Source organism: Hippocampus bargibanti, linkage group LG16, assembly GCF_051943395.1.
Source record: "Hippocampus bargibanti isolate YZ-2025 linkage group LG16, ASM5194339v1, whole genome shotgun sequence".
In the NCBI taxonomy this organism is placed as follows: domain Eukaryota; kingdom Metazoa; phylum Chordata; class Actinopteri; order Syngnathiformes; family Syngnathidae; genus Hippocampus; species Hippocampus bargibanti.
In genome coordinates this window covers 872080-891601 of record NC_142749.1, presented here as the reverse complement: position 1 = coordinate 891601, position 19522 = coordinate 872080, and the positions used below count along the sequence as shown (strand labels likewise).

At 43.3% G+C, this 19522-nt stretch overlaps 1 protein-coding gene across 3 annotated transcripts in view; it reads right to left on the bottom strand.

The window, feature by feature from the left end:
* pknox2 (pbx/knotted 1 homeobox 2) overlaps positions 1-19522 on the bottom strand; it is a 164436-nt gene that overhangs the window by 98430 nt on the left and 46484 nt on the right. For 2 of the 3 annotated variants that reach the window (XM_089017221.1, XM_089017219.1), the window contains exon 2: positions 15273-15351. The exons of the other annotated variant lie outside the window; for it this stretch is intronic. The gene's annotated coding sequence lies outside the window, so the exon portion shown is untranslated. The remainder of the gene's footprint in view (positions 1-15272; positions 15352-19522) is intronic. 3 annotated transcript variants of the gene reach the window in all.

Here is a 19522-nt window from a genome sequence, read left to right as displayed (position 1 = left end):
CCTTCCTTTGGATGATGTCGCATCTACATTACGTCACATCCTATCGCGTCACACCTTGTGCGCCAAATAAATGCTCTCCCATTCCATCTATCTCGCTCTCTCTTTATGCTTCCTCCTCAGCCGACACCGCAATGTCTCTGCTGTCATCAAGATTAAACTAATTTATTCTGTCCCACACCTGGCTTCCTGCTGATTCAACCATCATATGCCATCAATGCCCGTAGAAGCAATGAACCAGGGACGAACGATCAAAATAAACCCATTAACTAGAGCCAATATTTTCCTGTTGGGGTGTTTCGTAACTTGGATTGGATTGGATTGGATATGCCTTTATTAGTCTCACAGTGGAGAAATTTACATTTCACAGCAGCAAAGTGATGAAAGGAATGAAAGTAGAAAAACAAAATACATGAGCTGCTGGAAAGGCAGTCACTCTCGCGGCGCCGTCTTGAAGTCAAAAGAACAAAAAAAAAAACTAAATAACAAATAATATGACAGCATAGAGACAATATGACAAAACAAAGACACAGAGAAAATTCCATATGAAGAGACATTTGTAAGTAAAGGTTCCTCTGCATTTAGGGATGCATCCCATCACACACAAAGCTGTTTGTGTGTGAGTATACAGAACGAAGTGAGCGGAGAAAGATCGGTAAGCCTTTGCCAGAGAGTGGAGGGAAAGTGTCATTTCGAGTAAATGACATCCAAAAACCTTATCCAATTAGCATTGCTTTCCATGCCACAGTGGTTGACTTAATTAAAATGACTTGAAAGGAAGCGGAGGAGCTGCAAGTGATTTTGGGGGGCGGGGTAAGGGGTGCTAGCAATTGATATATCTGCATAGAAACATAAAACCCATACATTGTGCAGGCTGCCAGCCCCTCTTCCTTTTCAATTGCTGACTTCAAAAGAGAGGAAAACATATTATGAAGAAATTATTGCAAAAAAAGAATGGGGCTCTCACTTCTCAAGAGATGTAATTGCAACAATTCTTTATTTTTATCTCTGCAGTAATATCTGTTAGGGCAGGGGTCGAGAACCGATGGCTCGAGAGCCATCGGTTTGATGATTGCGTCTGGCTCGCAGATTAAAATATTCTTGCATGTTTCATCAATCCGTCGATCGATTGTTCACTCCTCATTACCTGTTCGGGCTGCAGTTGGCCCCAGGAGCAAATTCGGTTGGATAATACTGTCCTATGTTGGCTCCAAGAGCAATTTTGATTGGATGATACTAGCCTATGTTGGGTACAGGTAAACACCCTCATTTGAATCAGCCCGCTAGGTCATTAGCTCAAAGCTAATAATTCTACAAATTAAATGGCAAAAAACGTATTGGACACTTCAGGACTAATGGACGCGATAATCAAACCGTGAAGTAGCAAGTAATTACTGTATATATATTAAAAAAAAAAAATGGCATCCGTCCCCAATTTTTAGCTCGGGTCCACTACCAGAGGCTAGGAAGCTTGAGGGTTCTGCGCAGTATCCGTGTTGTTCGCTCATGTTCACTAGTCCCTGGCCTCCTTTTTTTTCGGCTTGTGTACAGTCTCAGAGTGCTGGATTTGGGATGGAACCCACCATACGTGGATCCCTTCCTTTGGCCACCTTATTATACCTGCAGGGTATCTGATCAATGGCAGGGCATAGCTGTTGATTGCCCGGGTCTTGTTCTTGCCATTGACCCGGCTTCTGAGGCCTTGCCTCACCTGCTGGAGTTATTTGGCCGTGGTCGCTTTCCTTGTTGCTAGTTCGAGGTTGCCATTGGCTTGTGGTATAACGAGGTACTTGTAGCTGTTTTAGATTTTTGCTATCCCCTTCAGGGAGTGATACCCCTACAGTGTGGACTACCTCGGCCATCTTAGTCACCATCCGACTACATTTCTCCAGCCCAAATGACATCACAATGTCACTGCTGTAGATCCTGGTTGTGTGGATCAGGGAGTCTCTGTCCCTTTCGCATCGAGCATACATCTTTATGTCCTCCATGTAGAGGAAGTGACTGACCGTAGCTCCATTCCTGAGGCGGTATCCATAGCCTGTTTTGGTGATTACTTGGATGAGGGTATGCAGGACAGCAGTAGGGAGAGTGCATCACCTTGGTATATGCCACACTTTATGGACACTTGGTTAAGCGGCTTGCCATTGGCTCAAGTGTCTTTTTCCACATCGAGTTTGCAACGAAGGCTCTTAAGGTACTGTTGATTTTATACAACTCCAAGCATTCATTAATCCTTGTGTGTGGCATCGAGTCATAGGCTTTGTTGTAATCAATGCAGGTTGTGCGCAGGTTGGTATGTTGGGACCTGCAGTCTTGTGCGACTGTTCTGTCAACCAGCAGCTGATGTTTGGCACCTCTGGTATCTCTATCAGTGTCTTTCTTTGCTCTCAGCTGCCACTCAACTGGCAGCTGTAACCACCATCATCAAAAAAACCTGAACTCAACCTGACATCATGAGCAATGTTCAACCTATCTCCAACACACAGAAACCCCTATTGGTTAGAAATACATCACTAAGGTCACCAAGGCATACCAGTGACTTGAGGTGACTCACAAATGGTTTGCTCGTGAAGGTTTTAATTACTCCAGTTCCATTGTTATGCTGATGACGTGCAATTATACATCTCTACCAAATCATTTACACAAATAATCCCCTCCACCCTGTCAAACTGCCTCAGAGGTATCAAATCCTGGATGAAAACACATGTTCTCACTCTTAACTGCATTAAATCTCAATTACTCACAATCAGTCCTCTATCCCTCATCCAAACTGCTTCCAACTTTAATCTCACTATCGACAACTGCACCCTGTTCCCCTCCTCTCACTGTCGCAACCTTATTTGATAATAGCCTCTCTTTCGACCAACATATCACCCAAATCACCAAAACCACATTCTTTCACCTCAAAAACACTTTTCGTCAACGCCCTTCAATATCTTTCAACGCCGCATCCAGGCCTTCATCACTTCCCGCCTTGCCTACCGCAATTGCATCATCTATGGTACAACCTTCAAACTCCTCAGTAAACTACATCCAGAAAGCCGCCGCCCATCTACTCACTCACACCCCCACACATGATCACATCACCACTATCCTGAACTCATTCGCAAATGTATTTTTGAAAATATGACATGGAGCGCCATTCCCGAGTTCATCTGGGTTGAGCCTTTTTGTGCGGGAGGGTGAAGATAGGGTCCTAGGCTATCGTGTGTGTGAATTGCAGGTAATACATTTCCCTCCCATGAGGGGGAAACAGTGGCGCTTTCTTCCACAAAACAAAAGCAGCCTCCGATCACCCCATGAAGAACACGGGGGAGGCGTGTCTTCCTTTGTTTTAATAGAGGAAAGAACAGCGATTATGGCGAAGCATTTTAGTCACAATTACGAGCAGTCTACGCTGCCACAGCATTGGAATGGCAGTGTAGCTGCACAACTAAATGAGCTTGATCTGTCGGGTGACTCCGGATTGCTCCGATGAGTGGCTGTCGTCGGGCTCGGCGAGCAGCCGGGATATTCACCCGATCTGCGATGAACCAGCAGAAGCAGGCCAGACCACCCATTCCGAAGTCCATGTGCGCATTCACGTGTATTATGCAGCGAGACAGCAAGATTTGTGGAAAAAAGATAAAAAGTTCAATTCCTCCTGCAATAAATGTACCTTTACGTTCATTCTGTGACATCACAAGCACACCTGTAATGCTACTTTTATGTCGCAAGATCATTGATTATTGGATTTGCCTGTGCATTATGCATGTTTTCCCTTCGATGAAAAAGGTACAGTATGATGATGTTAGTAAATATTTCTACAGAGCCTCATCCGAGTGGAGAAGCATCAGTTGCTGGCCATCGTTTCTGTGCATAGAACGGGCTTCGGGAGTGAGACAAGACTTTATTTCAAGTCCTGATCAGTTCCGCTGCACCCTGGAGAGTGCTATACCACACTAAAAAGAACTGCAGTATTGAACACACGCACACACGGTCACAAACGAACGCAAACATACTCACATTCACATACACACACTGTGACACGCATTCCTCTCACTTACTCAGCCAACACACAATCGCGGCTCATGTGTCACAGCTGTGCTTTTTGTCTTGCAAGCTTATTGTCCAATAGTGTACAGTAATGAATTCTCAGTGATCATGACACAAACTCAGACTGCTTCATCTTTGCACGGAAGGTGGGTGGGTGGGTGCAAAAAGCTGAAATTTAGTTCTGAGAATGCCATGTTCTGTAAACATACTAGATATCAGCAACTATTTATTAATAGCCAAAACAGTGATATAAATCAGACAATACTGTATGTAGAAAGTGTCTGACACATTCATAAATGTCTTTCTTAACATTTTGCTGGAGTTAAAACCATCCATTTATTTCATGGTAAAAAAAAATATAAGCTCTGTTCTCAAAATGTTAGTTTTTTGAATAGTCCCTCTACTTTTATGTTAAGGATAATCGAATGAAAGTGTCAGAAAAAAATAACACAAATAAAAGTCAATCAAGTAAAGTTCAACACCATGCTTGCTATCTCAGCATGAATGTGCTCTACATTGGGGCTAAGAGTTGCTCCACCCCCATCAGAAATCCGTTCAGCCCCTGTTTAACACCCCTAAGCTATCTATTTGTATTTTTTTTCGTTTGTTAGTTAATTTAAAAAATATATATTAAAAAAATACTAGCCATTCTGCTCATCTTGGGCTGCAGCTGGTCCCGATCTGGTTAATAATAATACATTTCATTTATAAGCGCCTTTCAAACCTCTCAAGGTCACCTTGCAGTCACAGGATAATTTTTGTTTCTGTGGGTGAGCAGCGGCAGCCACACGTGCCAGCATTCACTCAACCCGGAAGTAACTCAACTTTCTAACTCTTTCCAGCAGCTCCTGTATTTTGTTTTTCTACTTTCATTCCTTTCATAACTTTGCTGCTGTGCAATGTAAATTTCTCCACTGCGAGACTAATAAAGGCAAATCCAATCCAATAGAATAGTAAGACAAATAGATAGAAAGCAAACCATAGATAGCTAATAGCTAGCCAACTAGATAGCTAGCCAGTCATCCAGATAGCTATTGTACGGTATTACAGAAAAGACAAAGAGAAAAGACACACACACACACACACACACATATATATATACAGTAAAGTCTCGTTATATCGATATTCTCGGGAGTCGGAAAAAATATCGATATAACCGGACTATCGATATATCAGATCCTGCGGGCATGTAATTTTCTCCTTGAGTTCATATAAATAGTATCGTAATAAGCAGTACTATCGATATAACCGATATATATATATATATATATATATATATATATATATATTACTCTGATAGGTCCCTGCTCGAAGGTTGGGGGGATTTTATTTCGCTGACGAAGCCTCTTGGATGAGAAGCAAAACGTCCGACACCTTCAAAGAAGTACAGATGACGGCTGAAGAAACAATTTCAGCGCTAAGTAGGCCATTGTAATAACTCGTCCCTGGAAGGATTCAAATGGGACAAATCTGATTTTGAATGGAAATATGAACCCAATTATTCTGTGTGCGTTTTGTATTTTGCAACTACACTTATTTTGTTCCATTCACATACATTTGGTCAATGTCAGATTATCAAAAAAAAGTCAGAGGCATTTTATTTCTGAGTCGAAATTAATTCATTAAAAAAAAGGATGTCTGAAACATCATATTTCTTTAAAAATAGAGGAAGGGGAAGAGTAAACTGTGCTTTTTGTTTGCCGAGCTCAGTGAGAATATTGCTGCTTTAGCTCTCCCCCTCCATCTGTTTTGTTTTCCTTCCATCGGTTTTTGATGAGCTGTGTCTTCAGTCCCCCATATAAAATCCCATTAGCTCTTAATGAATTCGGGCTCCTAGCCTCTTGGCCTCACCTCATTTAGCACAATTGTCTTGCAGCCATTAGCATCGAAGCAATTACAGCCATACGACAAGAGTAATTGGAAATGCCGACAGGAACGCTGAGAAATGGGAATAAATAAATATAAAAAGATATTCAGACTAATAAGCTCCTATTCAAATGGCACGGAGGGAGCCGCATGTGTCCAAGTTAAATCAACATAATTACAATTAGAGTTCGTAAGGGTAAAGAGTGTTGGGGAGAGTAAAATTGATATGGATGGATTTTTTTATGGAGGTAGTAAATGTAATGGAGGAAAATGTGGGATCACACTGCGAACATAATAATGAAGAGAATAAATGTAACTTTAAACTTTTGCAAGGTTTTGCATAGGATTTCATTGGATTGGATTGGATTGGATTTACTTTTATTAGTCTCACAGTGGATACATTTACATTTCGCAACAGCAAAGTTATGAAAGGACGATGAAAGGAAATAAGGAAGTAGAAAAACAAAATACAGGAGCTGGCGGAAAGGCGGCCACTCTCGCGCCGCCATCTAGAAGTCAAAAGAACAAAAGACTAATAATATGACAACACAAAGACACAGAGAGTCATTCATTCTTCAGCACTTTCTGTACCCTCTTTGTTACATGAAGCAGTTCTAGATGAAAGAGGAGAGGACCAAAGCATCCCTTTCACCAGTGGATCAGGGACGTCATGCAAATTTCCCCATTGCGGGACGAATAAAGGTATTCTGATTCTGATTCTGATTCATGGTGGAATGTGCACGTCATGTTGAAAGAAAACACGAATCTGTACCATCCATTGACGAAAAGAGATCTCCTGTCCCAAGTAAATCTGCTTCGATCCCAAGCCGTTACAATTCCACATATACACCAGCGCTCTGCGCTAACGCTCCTTTCTTCTCATCGTGGGCCCCTCAAGTCATGCAGCCATTCACCCGCAGACTGCAGATATCACTGCAAATCCATGTTCAATCTCTCTAGAACTACCAGCAAATTTTAGTTCGCTGACAAAGCCTCTTGGATAAGAAGCGAAACGTCCGACAACTTCAAAGAAGTACAGATGAGGGCTGAAGAAACCTTCTCATCGATGGACCACTCCTGTACGACTGAGAGCTTACACAGACCTCTCTCTAGATACGTTGGAAATGTTTTCTGGAGTGTGTCTAAAGGAGATTTTTTTTAAAAAGTCAGCTGTTTGTTAGTGGGTCAACTACGAGATTGAGATATTACATTTATTAAGGCAGGTGATAACAGAAGGTTGACTATTTTTGAACAATTCTATGATGAGTGTCCATTTTTAACTCCAACTCCCATCAACTCGTGCGGGGTTTAAATGCAACTTTGTATTTACTCAATATCATTCAGTTTTCCACTCATACATTTTACAATCAGCTTTATCCTGACAAGGGGGGCACAGGAGCCTATCTGTCTTTGGGCAGTAGATGAATTTGCGAATGGCAGTGAAGGAGTTAATTACAGTATAATTTCTTAATTTAAATTCTCAATTTTATTTATATACAGTCAGTGTGAAACCTGGGCTTGGTTAGACGAACACAAAGCTGATATTATGGCAGGAATAGAAGAAAGACACACACGAAGCTCCTCTTCAATAGCCCTCAGTCTCTCCCTGTTTTTACATTTTATATGAGTTAAGATTGAAAAGCTCAGCTCACACAGATATGTTGTGGAAAGTGGGAGCAAAGACACGACAGCTTTTTTTGGCCAGAATAGGAAAACTCTGTGGCAGCAGTCAACCAAAAACTGTCCAAAGGAAGATCAGCAAATCTTCCTCTTTCAGTTCAGTTAGTTCCTCCTCATCTTTTAAAGTCATGTCTTTTCCAACAACTGATGCTGAGCTGTATGGGTGCCTAACCCAGTCAAATCATTCCGTGGAGGTGAGAATGGAGCGGAGAGAAGTACAATGACAACTTCCCCTCAAGACTTTTCAAATGTTTACATATTACTTTACACACTTCAGCAGTGCGACTTTGCTGTTTCTCTGTCAGTGGGAACATCCCCACGTTGGAATGTTGCACATGTTGTTGCCAGAGGTGGACCTTTAAACAGAATCCATTAAATTTATCAATGCTTGTAAGCAGGTTTTCATTCCAGACCCGCATCCTTGTGTTCAGTTCATTCAGATAATTAAATATGGTGATACCTCAGCTTACGAACTCTTTACGTCTGTGTAAGCTCTTAGTCGTACAGGAGTGGTCCATCGATGAGAAGGTTTCGGCTGAAGAAACCTTCTCATCTACGAACTCTTTAGCTAACAAACCTTTGGCCTTACGAAAGTTAAATTCACGAGAATATAATCTTGGCATCCAAACTATTTTTCGGGAAACACACGGAGTGCCACAATAAGTGATGTCCCGTTCGCGAACGAGCCAGATCTCTGAAATCGAACGACGAGAGCCGACTCCTAACAAGGTGCTGGAAATGGCAGCCGACTTTTTTTCCTCTATTCCCGAGAAAACACGGCAACTTCACTCGGATATCGTTAAGAGGCAACCTGGAAGTTCGTCATCCATTGATGATTTCAAGGCAAGCCACGAATGGTTATAAAACATTCAGCGTCGTACAGGGATTCATAGTGTCATTCGTCATGGTGAGGCAGCCAGTTCTGACGATAAAGCTGCCAAAGCTTACAAGCTTACAAGCTTACTTTCCTCAAGATGGTGGAAGACGAAGGCTACGTTCCTCATCAAGTGTTTAATGCTGATGAAACCGGCCATTTTTGGTAAAAGATGCCTAACCGGACTTTCATTACACAGGAAGAGAAGTCCGTCCCTGGGCATAAGCCTATGAAAAATAGGCTAACCCTTCTTCCTACAGTCCTTAGGGAATGTGACTCTCTCTCCCACCTCTTACCACTCCACTGCATGAAGCCATCAACTACCATCACAAATGTAAACAAAATAATAATAATAATAATAATAATAATAATAATAATAATAATAATAATAATAATAATAATAATACAGTGAGACGTCAGTTTACGAACTTAATTGGTTCCCAGACAGAGTGTGTAAGCCAAGTGTGTATCACAAAAAAAATGTTTCCAATAGGAAACCATTAAAATGGGAATAATCCGTTCCCAGGTTTCCATAAAATATACTTTTCAACTAAATAAGCCTTAAAACTACACACAACATACCTTATTCTCTGTATAATAAATGTGCTATTGTATTGTAATGAAAGAAATACACTGCACTGTATAATAAAGTCATTTTATTTACATTTGTGATGGTCGTTGATGGCTCTTAATTGACACCTGTTGCTTTCTGACTTGTAAGGTCTTACGAAACTGAGGCATCACATTATCATTCATCATGTTGATGATTCTCACAGCCACAGTCTTTTCTGGATGGAACTGTTCAATAAAAGCCTGCACAAATCAAATCTTCTGTGTTGAAGACCTCATTATGGTCAGCAAAAAGCTCCTCGATGTCATCTGCATTCACTTCGAGTCCCATCGGTGCTGGCAGAGATTTTATTACAACAAAAGGCGCAAGTCCGATGATTCCACGGATGGGTAATAAAACGTGTCATTAGTCACGGGAAAGCATCGACTAAATAACGCCTTTGTGTAAACTTTACACTAAGGCGTTATTTAGTCGATGTGAGAAACACGAATGAGGTGTGCGTTTGTGGCGTCACATGTGCACACCACGGCTGTAATGTTTATCTCAGCCTGACATGTCTCACGCTGTCACTTCCCTGAGAGTAACATTCTTCATTTCCACCATTGCCACCATCCTTTGCCTAAAAGCTTTACACAAAGGCATTATTTAGTCGATGCTTTCATGTGACTAATGACGCCGAAATTGTCACATGCGAGTTGACAGCTGGGGCGGCGCCGCCGCTCGCGACACTTCAATTTAATTTCATTTCAACGAGTCGCTGAAGCTTTACACTGTAAAGCTTTTAGGCGAAGGACGGTGGCAATGGTGGAGAAAGTTACTCTCGGGGAAGTGACACACAGCGTGAGAGATGTGTTAGGCTGAGATTCACATGACAGCATCGGTGTGCACATGTGACGCCACAAACGCACACCTCGTTCGTGTTTCTCAATGATCTCCTTCTCCTCGACAGTGATTTTATTTTTCGTGTTTCCTCCGGCTGAACACGAGCCTGTGGTGTTTTTTTTTTCTGTCCCATAATCGTAAAATTATCTGCAAAAAGCGCCTCGGAGTCGATCGACGTGTGAATTCAGAGAGAGGGGGCGTGGAAAGTAGCGCCGGCTGGAGCGCTGTTCGGTCGTGTGCTTCCCCCGAAGATTCGAAGATCACTGCGCCAGATCTGAAGAGCACTTCGTCAGCCGTGGTGGGTTTGTATCGCGAAAAGTAGTGCGTATTTCAATTTAATTTTCATAAATTTGACATTCGTAAAACGAAAATGTTTGTAAGATAAGGTGTTCGTACGCTGAGGTCTTACTGTACATTTAATTTATAAGCGCCTTTCAAAACTTTCAAGGTCACTTTACAGTCACAGGATAAGTTTTTCCTTGGGTGAGCAGTGGCTCACCCAAGGAAACCCACATAAGTCCTCCCTGATCCAGCTATTACAATGTGACACTATAAATTTATTGTCCAGTTGGTGTTAATGGCAGTGCCTTGCAAAATAAGTTTTCTCTAATGGCATCTCCATCCATAAAACGCACATTAGCCAAGAGGTGAGAATGTCCACTAACATCGGTCAACATGCAAGCAAATTTTCTACTGATATATATATATATTCAAAAACATGGTGTCACATTCTGGTTGCGACCAACGGGTGGCGCTGTTGGCGCCGTCTGCAGCTGCACAGGTGTTAGTCGTTTCAATCAGTGGCAGCTGAAAGGAGTCCCGGCACGACCATTCGGTGTCGGGTCATTGTTGTTTGTTTCACTCTGTCAGGTTTGTTTCATCCATGTCATGATTTCCTCTGATACTATTGGATTTTTCTGTTCTGATGACTTTGCTGCTTTAGATTTTGTTCCTGCTGATTTTATTTGTCAAATACAACCTTCTCCCTCCTCTTGCCTGCTTTTTTGGGCTCCACCACCACCCACCACCTCGCAAACCGTGACACATGGCTTACGATGTCTGTAGACATGTCGCCAATATGTCTAATACGTCTGGCAATAGTGTTGTCAGAGAGCAGGACTTTAGGTATGTCTTTAACTGCGTCGGGGCCGAGCATCTAGTAGACAATGGCGATACAGGGAGGTAGTATTCATGTCTAGTATTATTCATGTGAATAATAAATGTTTTATAAAATAAAAAAGTGACATTGGATAATTTCTCACGGCACAACTGGTGATCTCTCACGGCCCACAATGGTTGAAAATAGACAATAGCACAGTGGCCACTGCAGCTGAGTACACTAATGATGTTGGGGGGGAGCGCCGGAGGTGGGGCACCTAGACGACAAAGGACGCAGGGGCATGCATAGGAGATGAGGAAAGGGTATAACAGAGGTTTTGGCTTCTAAATAAAGTGCCAAGGCAAGAACAGAGCGTCCGGGGGCTTAAAACGGGAATGGGAGGCTGAATCCCTTAATAGTCCAGGAGGGAGTCCCTAGAGGGTTGTCCACAATAGAACATCAACCGGCTGCTGCCGGCAACAGCCAAGGTCTCCGCGCTAAAGTAAAACGGGACCACTGTTCATATATAATTTAAAATGGAATTTATCTGCAAAACCGTTTGCATTTTGTTCAGGAACTCTACTCGATGATGTATTACTACAGGTTTTGGGCATCAGTGTCGTCATTTTTTAACAAAGATTTGGGGAAGGTTGTGATGGATCTTTCTCTCTGGTTCATGACTCATCGCGGTGTTAGGAAATGGTAGTAAAATCATCAGGAATCAAAGTAATGAACAAAAAGATTATTTTAATCTTGGACAGCAGAGACATTGTGAGGTTGAAGTAGGAAGGCCATTGAGTGAGAAGCTTCTGCTCTCCCCCCACCCGAGAGTTATTTATACAGAGGGCGATAAGTAACATTGGATGTTTAAGGATGTGCATATAAAATTGTTTTATCAATTGAATGACTATGACTATTTATAAAGTGCTTTTTGAAAATAAATCAAAATTTAAGAAAAATAAAGCAATAAAAAAAAGGAACAAAATGTTTCACGGAATGAAATGGGACTGAAAGGGAGGCCTGAATAAAGGTTTGATAATATAAATACATGTATTTTATTTCTTATTTATTTGATTTTATTTTTTAATCAACCAAAGAAGGAAGTGCCGCAGCTTTGGGGATAAAAATGCAAATGCATGGTCAGCACATGACATCAATTTGACATCAATTTGATGCTTAAAATTGGATTTTGATGTGAGATGATGCTGAATTGATATCAGATGCTCACTGGGTAATCAGCTTTAGAGTTGCACTTTCTGCACAGGGAAGGATTAAAGGGCAAGAGAGTTCGCATAGTTGAATGAGAACGAAGGAGCTCAGAGATTATGGGAGAAGTGAGGTTATGAGGTGCTTTTTAAGTAATAAAAATGATCTCATGGATGATTTCAAATGTTACTGTTTTGTGAGAAGTGTCGCTGCTGTATTTTGGATTAATTCAGGGTTTCAGAGAAGACTGACGGAGGCAGGTATTTATTAAAGGACAACCGCCACCATTTTTTCGTTCCCTAACTGACATCAGAAAAACGTTTTATAGCATCTAAATTACCTGAAACACGCAGGCTGGTATTTTTAGTCAAATGAAAAAGACCAATAAAATGACTTAAAATGTCCCAAAACGACTTCAAAATGACCTCAGAAAGTTTCAGAAGGTCCCGTCCCCTTGTTCGTTATGTCACGCCAAGACGTCTTGCCTTGCTCTAGAATCAAAACAATGGCTTCAGATTCGGAGAAGATGCTTTCTTGTTACTCATCCAGTTATGAATATAATTCAAATAGTTCGGAAGAGGAAAGCATACATGTTTGCAATCGATTAAAGAAGTTCTTCCGCGTCAGTTTGAGGCGTCTGGACTGCAATGTAGCATCCCAGAAATTGCATAAAATGGTGCCCAAGCTCCGTTGGAAATGGGTTGATTTGTCTGCTGGGAATTTGTATCAACTAGTATCAAATAGTAGTCTTGGTGCAACACACAACGATTCACCATGGTGTTGTTTATGTTTTCCTTCTAATTTCGCCATCAACACGGATCAACACGAAGTTTTCAGACAAAACAAAGTACCCAAAATGCATTGTGTGTCGCTTTCCCGGTCAGGGGCGTTCCTGACGTGAAGTCACGTCAGGCATCGTCATCAACTCGAAAACAAGACTTCCTGAATATTCAGCGCAAGTCTTAAAACGTAAAATGTGTGCTGGAATCTTTTTAGAATACGCTGAATAGAAGTCATTTGAAGTGATTTTAAAATTATGGACACAACTTGTCCGGAGGCGTTGGTTGTCCTTTGAAGGAGCTACAGTAATTCACCGGGAAAAGGTACATGAGTGTGTTTCAAGAGCTGGAGTGGATAAACATGTCTTATTGTCACACCATTTCTTACGTGAAGTAAATAGGACTGACAAGTGACATCATGGTCAAATGATGACAGAATTCAAATCTTCCCCGGCAGTCAGCCTGGAAACCCCTTACTTGCGACTGAGCCCGTGCACTTCCTCAAGAAATTATATTTCATATGTAGCCAAGCACCACCAGAATATCAGTGCAAACGAGTAAATCCAGTGATTGATTAGCACAATTTTGTGTGAAAGAATGTTTTTGCACATGAAGAATTCAATTTAAATCAATAGCCCACTGAGCTGCAAAGGTTTGCGACGTTTACAACCAGTTTTAATGAGTGCAAATAATGTGGCTTTTCACAAGGAAATGTTTAGCATGTCCAAAAGATGACACCGACAAGAAAAACTGACACAACATTGACACACCAAGCACTTGAATGGCAAAGTGTTTCATTTCAAATGTTGATCTCAATAACATGGATAACTTAAACCCGATTTAAGCAAAAACCAAACAGTCATGCAAAACAATCTTGGAGAATCTAAAGAGCATGTTTTGTTTGGAAGAAGGTTGAGCATGGGGAACACTAACAAGCGGGGGCGCTGTACACAATGGCTGAGTGAATGGACTTTCCTTTATGGAGGAACACAGTGTAACCAAACCTTCTCTCGCCTTTAGCTAAACATTGCCATGTGTGCAGCTGCCTCGTAAGCAATCTTTTATTGTGTCTGCAGTTGATTTTTCTTTCATATATTGCAGCCATGGGGCGGCCCGGTAGTTGAGTGGTTAGCAAAACGGCTTCACAGTGCAGAGGTCGCCGGTTCGCGTCCCGGTCCGGCCTCCCTGTGTGGAGTTTGCATGTTCTCCCCGGACCCGCGTGGGTTTTCTCCGGGTCCTCCGGTTTCCTCCCACACTCCAAAAACATTCATGGCAGGCAGATTGAAGACTCCAAATTGTCCCTAGGTGTGAGTGTGACAGTGACTGTTGTTTGTCTTTGTGTGCCCTGCGATTGGCTGGCAACCAATTCAGGGTGTCCCCCGCCTCGTGCCCGAAGACAGCTGAGATAGGCTCCAGCACCCCCGCGACCCTAATGAGGAAGAAGCGCTACAGAAAATGGATGGATGGATGGATATTGCAGCCATATTAGATGTGTTTCATTCCATGAACTCATTCACTGTCTTTCCCGAAGTTATTCGGGGATTGAAAAGCATGACATGTAGTGCCATTCCCGAATTTGTTCGGGTTTAGTTTTTTTTCTTTTGGTGGGGTGTGATTCAAGCTGGGATCAGACCTCTGACAGTGTTTTTCCCTTCCAAGAGGGGGCATCATTTTCCTTTTGTACAGCAACCCCCATTGCAGATAACTCTAGAGACAAATAAAATGAACACACTTTTTTTTGCTGATGAAAGAAGAGTGTCTAAAGTTTCTTACACTGCATTGAATGTTTATGGAGTCCTAAAACTCAATCTTCTGTGGGTCCTGCAATTTCAGTGAAAATGACAAAAACCCTGCCAGTGGAATTGACACATTTTTTTGCACATTGTCCAGCAGTGAATGAGTTAAAATAATTCTGTTGAATTTCCAGCATTCAATGCATTTGGTTACATCACAGATGTTGGCGCAAATCTTTTCGTTGTTCTTTTTATCGATGTGCAAGATGAAGACAGGCAGAGATAAGTGCAGAAAGAGACAGACATAAAAAGATATATAAAGTGAGAAAACGATGGATGGATGCATGGATGGATTGGTTGGGTGGGTTGGGTGGATGAATTGATGGATGGATAGATGGACAGACAGACAGTACTAACTCTATTGACTCCAAGAGGCAATGTTTGTTGGGGCTTGTTATTTTTTGTTTTATTCGTCACACTTTTTGATTTTCTCTGGTATATTTGATGTATTGTGAGGGCAAGCATGGCAGAGAGGATGTTTACTTACAGTGAGCTGGGCCACAGTAGCACGACAGTTTTCACTCGTGTTTGCACAATGACCTAGGGTCCAACTTTTCACCAAAAGCCTGTCAACAGACAATGTAAAACAAATAATTGGTTAAAATAAGGATTATGTAATCACATATTATTTTTATTATTTATTTATTATTATTTTATTTTATTATACAGTCAATATTATGAATATTACTTACAAAATGTAACTAATGATCAGGTCGGTCTTGTGTGGCTTGCGAAAGCAGAATAATCACAGACTTGACTATCATTATAACTCTTAGGATTTGAGTTAGCAAAAATGCTAATAATAGGCATCATAAATGAGATCGTCTTTTTAAGGATTGACTGGGGATGCTGACAACGCAATAGTATTTGTAAAGGCGATGTGATGACAGAAAATAATTACCGGACAAGTTCAACATATGTAGTGGAATGTAGTTGAGTTTTAGTTAGTGGAGATTTAGAGTTCTACGTAGATTCTGACTCCCATTATTCTATTTTACATGTCTGTCTTATATGTGTTTCTTTTCCTCTGTCTTACTGTATGTTTATATACTATCAAAACATCAATAACCTCATTGGGAGTATATTCAATTTATCTTGCACAAAAAACACTTCCATCATAAAAATATATATGGATAGTACACATATCCTCTTATCAGCATGATCAATCAGCCAAATAGGACATGCCAGGAAAATAATTATTCACTGTATTTCCTCCGCAAGCTCAGAAGAGCTGGAGCCCCGACCTCCATCACGACCTCCTTCTACCACGGTACCATCGAGAGCATCCTAACCAGCTGTATCACCGTGTGGTGCGGCGCCAGCACCGTGCCGTGCCGTAAGACTTTGCACCGCATCATGAGGACAGCTGAGAAGATCATCGGTGTCTCTCTCCACCCCCGAACCCTTCAGGACATTTACAACACCCGCCTCACCCGCAGAACCATCAGGATAATTGGCAATCCCACCCCTCCCACAGCCTCTTCTGCCTGCTGCCATTGGGTAGGAGGCTGCGGAGTCTCTGAGCCAAGACCAGCAGGCTCAAGCACAGTTTCTGCCACCAGGCAGTCAGGACTCAACTCCCTCCCATCCCTGCCCCCCTGCCCCTTCCCATTGCTGCACTCACCGAACTTTGAGTACACGCTACATGCTGTACTATCATCCTGAACTCCCTGAACGTTTTGCATTACTACACTAAATCACTTTGCATTGTGCCTCGACTGGGATCACCACTTTATCGTGGTGAGGCACTTTGCGCGTCTCCATGACGCCGAGAGCTATGTCGGCTGGAGTCTTGTACTCCTGGCAGGGTCACCCAAGCCGAACAGGTCGGAGGGTAGAGGCCAGGCAAAGAGTGATCCCAAATCCGTACCCAGGGGTAGGTGCAGGCGGAGTCCAACAGATCAGACCACCGGCAGCCCCCTGCAACCGCACTCACCTGAAAGTCGTCTTGGGTCCTCACTTATGCCACTGGACGAACAGTGGGTGCGGCAAAGGATGTGGGGGAAGGAATTGCGTGCCCCGTCCCTCACACTAAATCCACTAGTAGCGCAGGTTTCAGCTTCCACCATATAAGTCCACTGGCGATAGGATAAAGTGATGGGGGCAGGTCATGGATGTGATTGGAAGCTACTAGCTTGATTCCTACACAGGGATTGATGGTTGTTGCGAAGATGGGATGGAGCAACATTGTCCTTCGGCAGCATCCTGTGCGTCTGAGCAGCCCTATTCAGGGTCCGTGCAGCTCACCCCTTATGGGGGAAGGGTCTAGAAAAGGTGACCTAAACATTGATTGTTCCACCACACCTGGGTGGCCCACCACAGCCACCAAGGCATCCCCCCTCTGCGGTCGAAAACGAAATATTATCAAACCCATGACAATGAACCTGGCTTCCTGGAATGTTCGCACCCTCATCGATGCTCGTGACGGGATGGAGAGACCTCGAAGACAAACTGCCCTCATCGCACATGAGGAGGTACAACATCGATATTGCCGCACTCAGTGAGACTCGGTCCTCAGGCGAGGATTCACTCACAGATGTTGGTGTGGGCTACACCTTCTTCTGGAAGGGTCTCCCAGAGAATGAGCGAATACTCCATAGAGTTGGCTTTGCTGTGAAAAGCAGCTTACTCAGTAACATCCCTGAGTCCCCCCAAGGCATCAGTGAACGGCTTATGACCTGGCGTATTCCCCTGGTAAAAGGTTGCTTCGCAACTTTAATCAGTACCTATGCTCCCACCTTGGATGCTGACGATAACACTAAAGATGCCTTCTACGAGTCCCTGGATGCAACCATATCTAAAATCCCTGCCTCTGATAAACTTGTTCTGATGGGTGACTTCAATGCCCGAGTAGGTACTGATGCCAGGCTCTGGAAACAAGTAATCGGAAGGCATGGGACGGGACAAGCTGAGAATTCGACCTCCTCATAGGAAACAGCAACCCCAAAGGCGTCTTAACTCCAGGGCCCTGGAGTCCCCAGACTGTGCAGACAGCTACCGCAACAAGCTGGCAGAGGGACTTGCCAGCCTGGACAAGGACACCAGTAACGATGACCTTGATGTTGAAAGCAGGTGGAAAAAATTGAGGAGAACAATTCATCAAGCTGCCTCTGTGACCACCGGCTTTACTCAGAAACGTCACCAAGACTGGTTCGATAACAGCTCACCTGCCATACAGGAGCTTCTGGAAGCCAAGCGCAAAGCTCATATCACACTTCTCTCCAATCCTCACTCTCCACTTCTCCTCTCTCACTACAAGGCCATCCGTGGTGAAACACAGAAACAGCTGAGGATTATGGAAAACAAGTATTGGCTCAGCAAGGCCCAAGAAATCCAGAGGTATGCAGACAACAACACACATGCCTTCTATGATGCTGTAAAATCCCTGCATGGCCCACAAAGACAACATATTGTTCCAGTTAGATCTGCAGACGGTTCTTTACTACTGAAGGACAAACAGCGAATACCTGAGCGCTGGACAGAGCACTTTGACTCCCTGCTCAACCAAGTAAACCCTTCAGACCCATCTGACCTTGACTCCCTCCCAGAGCTTCCATCAGTTCTCTCCCTCCCGGAGCCTTAAAAACAACAAAAGCCTGGCCCTGATGGAGTTCCAGCTGAGGATTTCAAGAGCGGCGGTTACCTCCTGACACGGCAACTTTACCACCTCATCTGCAACATCTGGCAAAACGGGACACTTCCTCAGGAATGAAAAGACAGCAACATTGTCACCATTTATAAAAGGAAGGGGGATAAGTCAGTCTGGTGCAACAGCCGTGGCATCTCCCTGCTTTCTGTTGCTGGCAAGAGTCCTGCAAAAGTAATGCTGTTCCGTCTTACATCGCACATTACCGAAGACATCCTCCCAGAGACACAATGCACTTTCAGAAAGGATTGAAGCACTATGGACATGATCTTCGCTGCGCGCCAAGTTCAGGAGAAATGCAGGGAACAAAACAAGGACCTCTATATCACTTTCATCGACCTTACCAAGGCATTTGACACAGTTAACTTTGACATTCTCTGGACCATACTGCAGAAATTTGGCGTCCCCTCCAAATTTCTTGGCATCCTTAAACAGTTCCACAGCAACATGCAAGCAACTGTACTTGTTGGTGGCCAGCAATCTTCCCCTTTCCCTGTGGAAGTCGGGGTGAAGCAGGGCTGTGTACTAGCCCCTGCTATATTCAACCTGTTCCTGATGGCAGCTACACTCCTCTTCCATAAGCCCATCCAGGAAGGTGGCGGCGTACGAATCCAATTCCGCCTGGATGGTAGCCTGTTTAACATCAGACGCCTACAGGCCAAGACCAAGACCATGATCAGAAGAATCCACGAGTTACAGTATGCAGATGATTGTGCTCTGCTGTCCCACAGCCCAGCTTCCATGCAACATGCCCTTGATACCATGTCCTCCATCTGCCGATCACTCGGTCTCGTGATCAATGTAACCAAAACGGAGGTTATGGCAAAAGAGAGTTCTCCACCCCCAGTGTTCACCCTCAGTGGCACACCCCTCAAGGTTGTCCAACAATTCAGCTACCTTGGCAGCATTCTAACACCCTCCCGTCTAATTGATGATGACGTCCAGGCCCGCATCAATCAAGCCTCCAAGGCTTTTGGCAGATTGTGTACTCGTGTGTTCGTAAACAACCACTTAAGAACTCCAACAAAAGTCGCAGTCTACCAAGCAGTCTGTGTCCACGCTGCTATATAGCGCAGAAGCCTGGACCATCT